Source organism: Ochotona curzoniae, unplaced genomic scaffold (genome assembly GCF_017591425.1).
Source record: "Ochotona curzoniae isolate NIBS_2020 unplaced genomic scaffold, NIBS_Ocur_1.0 contig_1014, whole genome shotgun sequence".
NCBI classification, from domain to species: Eukaryota; Metazoa; Chordata; class Mammalia; order Lagomorpha; family Ochotonidae; genus Ochotona; species Ochotona curzoniae.
Window position 1 is genome coordinate 21,629,727 of NW_024464920.1, and position 12,992 is coordinate 21,642,718.

The 12,992-nt window shown below is 37.2% G+C and overlaps 1 protein-coding gene across 1 annotated transcript in view; it reads right to left on the reverse strand.

Moving 5' to 3' along the window:
• The window catches only part of SYT1 (synaptotagmin 1), a 399,219-nt gene that overhangs the window by 222,145 nt on the left and 164,082 nt on the right, over positions 1-12,992 (reverse strand). The window contains exon 6 of the mRNA XM_040981245.1: positions 2,562-2,574. The gene's annotated coding sequence lies outside the window, so the exon portion shown is untranslated. The remainder of the gene's footprint in view (positions 1-2,561; positions 2,575-12,992) is intronic.

Genomic DNA, 12,992 nt, shown 5'->3' on the forward strand with positions numbered 1-12,992 from the left:
ATAATGCCAGCCAAGATTTTTGAAAAGGTTTTTATACTTCCTGCAAATGTAGGTAAGCTGGTGCTACCAAACTCACATCAGCTATCAACATTAAATGACACAGAGAAGGAAAAATGAACGGCCTAGCAAGTACACTGCAGATTTCATTATACAATTTGACATGCCCTTGTAAATTAAAAGAAAAGCAATAAATATGCAAAATGGGGTTAGTTAACAATAGGGATTTCCTTACTCACTTGTGTTTCACTCAGGGTTCCAAGGTTAACAGAATTTGTATTATTAAAGTTTAGCCAAGTAGCTTACCAAAATGCCAATTCTCTTGGGTGGCATCAGTCCACCCAAGCTGAAGGCTATTGACGGTTTGACCTTAGCATTTAAGGCATTCCCCAGCATCTGAGTATTGGTTTTGGCACTTGAACAAGAGACAGCTCTAGAGGGTAAACATGGTTATGTTCAGTGCTACACAATCAAGAAAGGGCTGGCAGATTAAAGAATGCAGTTGGTTGAATGATACACAACCATATAGTTATTTCAAAAACAAAATGGACAGCACCCTTCGTAAGAATTCATTTTAAAAACTAGGTATTTACTTGGAGATGTCTGAGTGGATATGAACAACAATAGTAGAGTCCTTCATAGGCAGTCCTAAGTCCAGGATTCTTCTATTTAAGTGTATCCTGACATTGCAAATACAGATAGTCCAGCATCCTATTGTCAATATATATTTAACAATTTCATTGCGGGTTCATCTTTGATTTGGAAGGAGAGATGCACCCTGCATTGTATCTTCACATCTGGATATGATTGTCTCTATTACACAGTTACTATACAATTCCTTGCATAATGAAGAGCCATAAAACAAAATGAACAGGAAAAAAAGCAGAAAATTCACAACAGCATGAAATTAAACAGCATGCTACTACTGAATGACCAATGTCTCTCTGAAGAAATGCAAAAAGAAAATCAAAAACCTTCTTGAAGCAAATGATGCTAGTGTATGACCTAAGACTCAGTGAACAATGTAATAAGAAAAAAGAAACTATTTTGAAGAAATGAAAATAAAACAAAAATGTCAAAATTAATAGGAAAGAAAGGTAGGGGAATAACAAGCTGTGCTTTGAGAACTCTACAAATTTGCATGTTCAAAAATAGATACATAACTCTAAAGTTTATTGAAAAGTTTGGAAATAAGAAAATATAAATCATTTATGCATGATAAAATGATTCAAGAAATACTGAAAGTTTGATTTTTGTTAGCACCTAGTGTTGCTCCTGGCAATACATTATTGAATCAAACTGAAGACAGAAGACTGGAGTGAAAGGCAGAAGGTGGCTCAGTCTCTAGGCGTGCTTCCAGCAAGGTTGCACTTCTCTACTTACATGACCATGTACTTATTTAAGTGAGTTTTCCCACAGATAAACAAGGGACATTTGTATCTTCACTATTATTGTGAAGATTAAATGAAATTTACAGAAGTGGTTAATAAACATTTGGTCACTCGGTATTTAATAAGCACACAATAAATATCAGAAGTCACACAAATATTTACTATATGTTTTATATTGTAGTTCTGCTAATTGTTTAACATGGCTATGATATTTTGTGATTTGTGAGAACCAAATATTAGCCAAAAAACTATTAGAAGCTAAACTCTTAACACACATGATATAATTTCATTCATCTTTAGTACCTCAAGGGCCTCCATTTTATAGATACCCAATGGAAATGCAGATGGAATAAGCAGCTTGGGTTAAGACCATCTAGCTAACCTAGGAGGTGTATCTAAACTCAATCCCAAGAAGTCTATTTAAGAGACATTCAAAAATACACTTGAGTTCATTAATTTTAGAAGAAAAATAATTCAGGAAAAAAGCAGTTACTCCTGAAAGAGAAAACTAGGTGGTAGTCTATCATTTTTTTACTTCATTAGATTTTACTGCTTTAGATGTGCCTAAAATTAGAACAAGGAAGTTGACACTAACATAAAGACAAAAAGAGTTTGCCTGAGAGGATTACTTTTAGAACCTGAGGGATCAAGATTTTTTAAAGATGGGTTACTGCTTGTAATACAACTTTCATAGGAATAATTAAAAATGATTCTCTTTACTCCTCTATTCATTGTCCTAGTTTGAAAAATTTCTAGTTTCATCTGCAATGCAATTGTTTCATTTTCAATGGTGTGTTACTTGAAAGTCTAGCACTAACAATTCACTCAATTGGGTTTATTATCTCTTCTTTTTATTCTAGTTTTAAAAAAATGGTATCTCTTTTGGGGTGATGCTATGTTAATGAATGTGATCCTGTGATCAATGTGTTCTTAATGATGGGGATAAATTCTGAGAAATGAGACCTTAGGTGATCTTGTCATCATGCAAATATCAACAACAACGACAGCCACCATGCTGCTCAGTGAGTTTATCTGATGGGAATTCCATAGCATACATGCACTCTGAAACTGAACAAAAGACAGCTATGTAGCATGTGCTTGTGTAAGATATGAAGGCCCTTTATGAAGACAGAAAAACAGAATGTGAACTACAAGGTTATACTGGTGTTTAACAGGAAATGAGGAGCTCCAAAGGCAAAACGTCACCAAGAAAAGCAGAGCCGTGTTTATACTCTGCCTGTGATTAACCCTTGTGAAAGTGCTGTGAAATCACGTGCTTCCTCCCACCTTCATATGGATGAGGCAGAAATAAAGGCAGTTGACACGAGCAAAAGCAATCTAAGTCCTGAGAAAAAGGTTCAAAATCCAAATGACACCCTTCCTTTATCCTTAAAAATCAATTTGCCATGGCCACTTTCAGAAAGGAAGAAATTGCTTTTAAATCATAGATCTGAATTCTAAAACCCAATAAAAAATCTTGCACTCAGATGTTCCAGATACATTTTTTATAAGTACCAAATCCATTTTTCATAAGGTCTAAAATGGAAAAAATCTGTTATTTGTAGAATCTCTCCATTCTAAAAATATATTCTGGTATGTTGGGGCTTTTCATTATGCTACATGCTATAAAATCTTACAAAAATCTTTGGCTGAATAAGGGGAATGAAAAAACAAAAAGATTTAAAGCAGTACAGTAAATACAAAAGTTACAAGGAACTAATTATGTGAATAACACCATTTGGCTTTGTAAAGCAATAAACTATTTATGTGTGTGTATGTGTGTGTGCACGTATTTGTTTAAAGAGGGATCATTTACCCAATCAGGTTGATCTCAATGAAAGAAATAGGGACATGATGAATTACAGCCTATTCTTTAACTGACTCAAATGGGAACAATTGGTAAAGAGGAGAGATGGGTTGATGACTGACACTATCAAAAAGAGGTGACTGTGGTATGCCGCTGCTGCTCTGAAAGAACTGAAATGAGACCTCTCCAATAGCAGGGAGATTTTACCCGTCTTGGGAAGATTCCCCTTTGTTCAGAACTATTTACACCTTCTTTGGTAGGAATTCAGGCAACGAGGAGAGGGAAAAGGAGAGGAGAAGCGAAAGGGAGAAGAGAGGAGAAGGGAGGGGAGGAGAACAGTGGAGAAGAGAAGAGGGGAGGGAAAGAGAAAAGAGTCGAGAGGAGGAGAGGGGAGAGACGAGAGACAAGAGAAAAGAAAAAGCAGTCTACAAGAACTGACACAAACCTAGAAAGCTATTTGTAGGTCTCCTACTAATCTTTTATGAAGCTTTGCCTGCTTTCTCCATTGGAGACTAAAAATATCATAAGATGATACATCAATATGCAATGAAATATGAAAGCCATTTCCCAATTTGGGGGATGGTTCTCACTGTTACAACTGGTAAATTATCAAAATCAATGAGAATCTATAAAATTCATCAGGAATTGAATCCCAGGTGCTGTCAGCTCCTGAGACACGAGTGATGGGGCAACAGCGTAAGGGAGAAGCTGGAGAAGCTCGGAGCACTGCTGTCTGGACTGTACCTGTGGCATGGTGATGGCAGGTTGATGGCAGCACTCCTCGAGCAGCTGCTGCCTCTGACCTCCCTGTTATCCCCACTGCTATGCTCAATGACTTTTACAAAGTTATTTCGGGTACAGTTCCTGGGCTACATCCAATACATATTTTTTCTTCACTGGTATATTGCCACTTGAATGGGCTTAGAGAATTACATAAAACAAGCCAGATGGCAGCTGCCTGAGTTTTGAAACACCTTGTGCTGTGAGGGGGTGTAAGAGAAGAGAGAAAATCTTAAAGCAAGTGTAAATCAAATAATGTTTGGACGAGGGGACTGTCTTATGTCTAATTAGCAACACTCCTAAAGTTATCTATAGAAGACAAATGATGAGACCCGCGTAGATGATCTGTTTAGAAAACAAACTAATATTTATGTCCATTTGTCTCCCTGATTGGTGTATCATCAAAGCTAAAGTATCTGTAAAGTATTTTAACATGACTATTTTTATCTTTTGCCTAGATGGAAAAAACATGAAATTGACATTCACTAATTACTCATTTGCGAAGAAAATGAATCTCAGGCTTTAATTGTTTACTACTTTGATGACAAATTAAAATTACAGGAGCAACCTGGTAGGAGGAAGTGTATCCTGCAGCTAGCGTGTGGAATTTTAATCAGGGTGCTGGCACCCTGATTCCAACTTTACCAATCACTAAATATTTAGTCTTTGGGGAAATCACTCTTTCAAAAATGATATATACTTTTTAAGGAGGGTGATGTGGTGAAGCATGTTGGTTCTTGCAATACTAGCATCCCATTGGGTGCCGGTTTACGTCACGAATGCTCTGTTTCTGATCTATCTTCATGCCAATGTGCTAGGGAAATGCAGCAGATGATGGCCCCTACCACACATACGGGAGACCTGGATGGGGTTTCTGTTTCCTAGCTTCGAAATGGCCCAGTCCTGGTCATTGTAGCCACTAGAGGAATAAACCAGAGGATTGTTCTCTGTCTTGGTCTCCACATCTCCATCTCTCTGTAACTAAGTTTTTCAACTAACTAAATACATAAATAAAGTTGACTTTATTAACTAAAATGCATATCATGACTTCCATTACTTACTTTATCTCAAATAGCAGTTCCAAAAGTTCAGTTTCCCTTCTAAGCTTCAGAGAGCAATAAATTAAATAGCACATGAATAAAATTATACACTTAATTATAAAGTTAAGGATACAGGAACACAATTCCAGTTTTGTCATTCTATATTTAAAGTGCCACATTCTACAGGGATAGAACTCAAGTTTTCTATACTTGTTTTTTTATACTATCTTGTAAGAATTATTTGACAAAGTGTTGATTGCTGCACAACAAATAAAAGGAAAATGTCAAACACAGCTATCTTTCATGTGAGGTTGAATAAATAAAAGGAAGTTTGAATTTCCACAAATGATAAAGCACTAAAATTTTCCATATTTTGTAAATTCTTAGCATGATAGCAAAAATCCAGGGGATATTAGGAAACTGCATAAAAAGACTTACAGTAACATTTTAGAAAATATGAGTATGTGAACATTTTAGCATAAACTAAATGCTATAATTTTAAAAAGAGATGGAAAGAAGTTATCAAAGGCATACGTATAGGAAACGAAGAAGTCAAGCTTTCACTATATGCAGATGACATAATCCTATACATAGAAAAACCAGGAGACTCAATACAGAAACTGCTAGAACTTATACGAGAGTTTGGCAGAGTGGCGGGGTACAAAATTAACGAACGAAAATCAACAGCCATAGTGTACGCAAATAACACCAAGATGGAAGAAGATCTAACCAACAGGATACCATTCAAAATAGCAGAGAGAAGTATGAAGTATTTGGGAATAAATCTAACCAAAAGTGTAGGAGACCTATTCGAAGAAAACTACAAACTATTTAAAAAGGAAATTGAACAAAACCTCAAAAGATGGAATAACATCCCGTGCTCCTGGATAGGCAAAATCAATATCATTAAAATGTCTATACTACCACAAGCAATATACATTTTCAACGCAATTCCAATCAAATTGCCCAAAACATTCTTCACGGAACTGGATACAATGATTCAAAAGTTCATCTGGAAACACAAAAAACCACGAATAGCTAGAACCATCCTGAAAAATAAGAAATTAGCAGGGGGAATCACAATCCCGGACCTCTGGACATACTATAGAGCAGTGGTTATCAAAACAGCCTGGTACTGGCACAAAGACAGAAAGGAAGATCAATGGAATAGAATAGAAGCACCAAAAGGGAATCCACACAGATACAGCCAATTAATCTTTGACAAAAAGACCAATGACAGCTTAAGCAAGTGGGAAGGACTCTTTAGTAAATGTTGTTGGGACAACTGGCTGATAGCCTGTAGAAACAAAAAGATAGACCCACATCTATCACCATACACTAAGATCCAATCTACATGGATAAAAGACCTAAACCTACATCCAGAAACCTTCAAACTCTTGCAAGAAAATGTAGGAAATACCCTGCAAGACCTAGGAGTAGGTACCAACTTTCTAAGAAGGACACCAAAAGCAATAGCAGTTGAGAACAGAATAAACAAATGGGACCTCATCAAACTAAGAAGCTTCTGTACAGCAAGGGAAACAATCAACAAAGTAAAAAAGCAACCCACAGAGTGGGAGAAGATCTTTGCACACGATATAGGCGATAGGGGGCTAATTTCCAGGATATACAAAGAACTTCAAAACAACCAAAAAACCAAAACAAACAAGCCACTCAAGAAATGGGCACGGGAAATGGGCAAACATTTCACAAAGGAACAAGTCCAAATGGCAAACAAACATATGAAAAAATGTTCCAGCTCCCTAGCAATAAGGGAAATCCAAATTAAAACATCGATGAGGTACCACCTAACACCAGTAAGATTGGCCCACATAAACAAGAACACCAACGACGCTTGCTGGCGAGGATGCGGGGAAAAAGGAACCCTACTCCACTGCTGGTGGAGCTGCAAATTGGTACAGCCTTTATGGAAATCAGTCTGGAGAACACTCAAACAACTCAAAATCTGCATACCATATGACCCAGCAATAGCACTCCTAGGAATATATCCAAAACACCTGTTTTACGACAAACCAACATGCATCCCCATGTTCATTGCAGCACAATCAGTAATTGCGAAAACATGGAAGCAACTGAAATGCCCATCAGCAGAAGATTGGATAAGAAAGCTTTGGTTCATCTACTCCATGGAATACTACTCAGCTATTAAAAAAAACAAAATGCAGTTCTTTGTGGCTAAATGGGCACAACTGGAAACTATAATGCTAAGGGAAATGAGCGAATCCCAAAAGATTAGATACCACATGTTTGCCTTGATTTAACCTGTAATTTTTTGTTTGGTTGTTTGTTATTTTCCGAACCTGTCATTGATACTGTCTCAACCCAGATGTTTCGAAGAATGGAACTTGCATTATTTTTAACATATAGTTTACCCAATACTATGTCAATTAATTCCATAATGTTGTATAATGATACTGAGGCCTTGTTGGGGCTTTTAACTGACTGGATCTTTACTCTGTTAGACCTATCTTCAGACCATAGAAGGTCTCCCCAAGAGGCCACTGAACTTATCTGGACAATAAGACGCTGAACTTTATGCTAGGCATGTGTTTGCAAGCAATGAATCTCAACTGAACTTGAACTATGGTTATGCAACAAGGTGGAGGAATCCACCATGGGGGGAGGGGTATGGGAGGGGTGGGGGGGATCCCCAGCGCCTATAAAACTGTACTACATAATATAATGTAAGCAACAATAAAAAAAAAAGACAAAAAAAAATACGATAACAGCAGAATAAACATTTTGTGAGGAAATCCATCTGGCACTTTTAAAGGGTGAAAGCACATTGGTGAGATTATAGCAGATTTTTAAAAATACTATCTTTAACAATTTCTTTGAAAGGCAGAGTTACATGCAAAGACAGAAAATAGATCTTCTCTCTGTTGGTTCACTTGCCAAATGGCTGCCACAGCTGGGGCTGAGTCATTCCCTGCTAGAAGCCTGGAGCTTCTTCAGAGTCTCTCGCTTATCTGCAGGGGCACAAATCCTTGAGGCATCCTCCACAGCTTTCCCAAGCACATTAGGAAGGAGCCGGAGTAGGGCAGCTAGGTCTCTAACACACTATGTGTGATATTTTAAGGGATACCCTGCCACTATTCTAAGAATATTCAAATGACAAATGACCACCATATGTCTTGTTACAGCATTTGTGCAATGGGTGCCATGGTGTGATTGTCAGAAGTGACATCATTTTTTGCTTCTTTTGTTGTTTTAATTTTTAAGCTGACACATAGTAATTGTATCTATTTAGGGACTAAACCATGACAATTTCATGCATGTATGGAATGTGTAATGATTGAGTCAGAGTAATCGCTATTTCCACCTCCTTAAATGTGTATATCACTTCTTTGTGTTGGGAAACTTCAAACTCCTCCCTCTCAGTTATTCCCCAAATTTACAATTTCCTGTGCTCAGTCACAACACAGTCACCCAAACAGTCAGTCACAAATACAGAAGAAGAAACTACAGAAATCATAAGTAGCTGTTTAGGGAACATTAAAATCCCATTAAGTACTAGTTCATTTAGTCTTTTCCTTGTATTTCATTTCCATTTACCTAGGCCATTTCTCATACACTCCTTTTGAGGTCTGATGGAGATTTGAAATGCACAGATTTGAGAAAGGATAACAGTTCTAGTTCTGGCAGGATTGCAGCTACAGAGCAGGATAACAGTTACTGCTGCAGGGGAGTGGCTCTTGAGGCTCCCTTTGGAGTGACATTTCTTTTTGTTAGTGAACATGGCCTTTCTTTAAGAATAGAGCTCTGACTTTGTAATAAAAATAAATAAATCTTAAAAAAAAAAGAATAGAGCTCATTAGGTACAAGTAAGTATGAGCTAAGGATATAAGAATTAAGCCACAATGAAAAGTTCTCCTGCGTGGCTGGGGGACACTCCAGTAGAAGCATGATGGACTTGGGAAAATTCACGATGGACACACATTATGAGCCTATAGGGGAGAACAGAAGGGACCACCAACTAAATTGTATCATAAAACAATAAAAAGAAAAAAAAATATATGGCTCATGCCATTTACTATGGGGAAGAAGGGACATCTGCAAATGGGTGAATTTTCCAAGAAAATGCTTGGCCTTTACTCATCTGAAAAAAAAAAACTTGGTTCTTACATACTTGGTGAAGCTAAAATTGGTAGAATCATGCACACAATGGAGGAACCATTAGAGTGTGTTTGAGCTAGTGGGTAATCTCCCAGTTAGAATGAGCCACATCTAAGTGCTCAGCTTTTATTACCAACTCCAATTTCAGCATTTTGCTTCTGTTGGACCTTGGAGGCGATGGTGATGGCTCCAATGGATGGATTCCTGCTCTCCATGGGGGAATCCTAGATTGAGCTCCAGGCTGCCAGCCATGGGGAATCAACTAACAGAAGGGACAACTCTCCTTCCTTTTTCCACTGTATCTCCCTACACCCCCAAATTAATAAAAATTTAAATACCACCCAAGTCATAAAGGGGTAAACTGCATTTACATTCATGTGTATATATATGCAGACATGGAATATAATTATTTTTCTTGGAGAAAAGTTGAGATAAAAGTTTGAAAACTATCCATTCTAGAAATCCTAAATACTGCATGACCTCTGTTAAAACAATTTCATGTGTTTTTCTTTCAGTTATATCTATGTAAGACACAGTGATATAAACAAACATAATTTTGCCAATAGCAATGACAAAAATCGTTGTGTGTGGCCATAGTAATTTTATCTCATTATAATCTCCCTAAATGTTAGGTTGACTGGCTGTTGGTTACTTTTCCAGAAGCTTGTGAAATTAAATTCAAACTCTAGGATTCTCATGTCACTTATTAACTCAATTAAATTATTTAACATATTATTACTAAACTCAACCCTTGCAAAATTAAATGATTGGTTTGATGTTATCTACATAGTAAAGATATAAAATTCATAGGAAGCTTGACTATAATCAAGTAGCTTCATTCTGTGTGGTCATATAATTCTATATGTACAATGAAGTTAACACTGAAATTATATTTGGCATTTAAAAGAAAAGGGCAACATGAGTGATTTTTTAAAGATTTATTTATTTGTATTGGAAAGGCAGATACACAGAGAGAAGAGACAGAGAGAAAGATCTTGCATTGACTGATTCACTCCCCAAGGGGCTTCAATGGTCACAGCTTAGCTGATCTGAAGCCAGGAGCCAGGAGCTTCTGCTGAGTTTTCCACATAGATACAGGGTCCCAAAGCTTTGGACCATCTTCTACTGCTTTCCCAGACTACAAACAGGGATTTCTGGATGGGAAATGGAGCAGCAGAGACATGAACTGGCACCCATATGGGATCCCAGTAAGTGCAAGGTGAGGATTTAGCCACTGAGCCATTGTGCTGGTCCCCATGAATGAATTTTGAATTAGTATCATATCTTCTGTGGTATTTGTACCATATGCAATATAAAACTAATAATGACAATATGGCTAGCTTTATCTTTCTATACATCATTGAAATGATAGCTTACTAGCTGGAAAATACAATCTAATCCAGTGGGCACAACTGTAGACTATTTTCTCCATGGAAGTTTGTGGTTTCTGATGCTTTAGAAGTTGGATAAAAGAATGGTAGGTGGCACAGACTGATAAGGTCTGCTCGGGTCTCTTGCACATTGTGCTTTTGCCTCTTTTATGAGATTGTAAGAATTAAGTTGTTCCCTAGCAATATGCCCAGCAGGCACAGACATACTAAGTTCTTGCTCAAAAATGTAAGAAAGCAGTGACCGACCCTTGAGAACAATCCAGAAAATAGATTAGAAGTACTCATCTCAACTGAACATTCTATATTTTACCAGTTGGAACAAAAAAAAAAAAAAGAATGAGCTCACAAGGAAATGGTCATAGGTGGGAGAGGTTGTGGGATGAGTGGTCTTTTTTAAAACACAGATCCAAAAATTGAGACTTATGCATATGTAAGCCCAGAGCAGACTCTCTCAGCCTTGGCACAGTCAATATTTTCATCAGATAATTCTCTGCTGGAGGGATGAGCTAGCAGTACTGTTTAGAGTAGGGCATTCACTGCCAGTAAGATTCTTTTACCTGAGATGTGGAAATTAAATATGTCTCTCCCTTATTGCCAAATGTTCCCAGGAAACATCACCACCTCTGGCTGAGAACCACAATGTGGTAATCCTTGTCTCTATGAGATGTGTTATTTTTCTAAAGTGGACTTAAGCAGTCTAAGGGCAAACAGTATGAAAATAATCAAATGAGCACTGGACCTATGATTTTGAAGCTGAAGTTATTTAAAGTTCTGTGTAAGCCTAGTAATGTTCACCTGGTGATGCCTCTGTGGTCTTTAGAAGCAACGTTATTTTTTTCCAAGGGGTTAGATTATATCTATACCTGCTGAGGAGGAGTTGAACCAAAGGCTTTCATGTGTTCTCCACTGGCAAACTGCTCAGTGATTCCACAAACAAATCCTAATAAACATGATGAAATTCTATCTACCCTTGTCTTTGCTTCATAGAATAACTAAAGCAGCTAATTTATCTGGAGAGTCAGAAAATGATTTTTTTTGTGTGTGGCAATGAAGCATTTCACTGTCAAAGGCTTAACAGCTTCAAACAGAATATCTCTAAAATTATTTTAAGTATAGTTTAAAGCGATGAGCAAGAATATCAAAAGCTTTGCTTTTATAAAAATTTCAGGAAGGATCCTTGATAACAGTAACATGATCTATCTTATTTTGCCAGCAGCTAAATTAAGGTCTCCAAGCTGTAGTTTGCTCATATGACCTTATGGACAAACTGAGACTAAATGCTGATAACGTGAAGAGCATTTATTACATTAATACTGAAGTGATGAGCACACCGTGAAGGATAAAACCCAGAGCACCAATAAAATCACAGCAGCAAATATCCATTACTTTCCTCTGATCAACCAGGCCTATGTTACAGATGTTATTTTCCATTGTGTTTCTAATAGAACTAAAATTGAATACAGTGTAAGTCCCATTATTTCATGGTTCCTTATTGCATTAATTTCGATAGAGGACAGGCTAAATCATGTTTCCCAAAGCATAACACATATAGAAAACAAGCTGGATATAACTCCATTAGCTTAGAAATGGACAGCAAATCAGATCCCTTCTCTGTGATTTTTGAAGACACAATAAAACATTTTTCATGGAAGCTTGCTGCAATTTTGACAAATATCTCCTGTAAACTATACTCTAATAGGGCAGTGAAAAGCACCCAAAAGGTAACCAAACCAGCCACTGGATGGCATTGTAACTGCATTAGACTGTGTTGGCAAGATCTACAGTCTGTCTCTAAAAACTCTCACTTCTTTAGCAATAAACTCTGATAGTATGATGCTGATATCTGCTCCTAATTATAAAGTGTTGAAGGAAGATAATTTTTCAGCATCACAAAGTGACTTGTCAATATCATTTGGAAGGACCGAGAGTGATTAAATTATGCCATCTTCTGTATTGTCAACAGTTCCCTAGAGCTTCTCTCTCAAACCATTGTTTCCTTAATCCTCGCTACTGAGAGTTCTCAGCTGCCTTATTCCCATCTAGATTGTTGTTTCGTAGGCTACTTAGCATGCCTTGGCCCTCTAGCTTATTGGTACCACATTCAGTAAGTGTTATTGACTGCCTCCATTGTACTGTAATGTTGTACTAGATCCTTACACCTTTCTTCAAAATTCTTTTCACATTCTATTACCTAAAGCCCACATGCTCATTTCTGCCTCATGCTTTCTAGTATATTGTGCTACAACACCAAGAAATAGGTGAGCATATTATTTGTTACCCAAGACCTCTTTCAGATAATTAATTGCCAGCATTGATATAAACCATGCAACTTTCTGCACTGATGCTAGTTAATTCTTCATCAGTGTAACCAACCACTCTAGGATGGGTGCCCATATTCTTCATTGACTTAAACACTGCACTTTGGCAATATCCTTGGAGGCATCTTTAG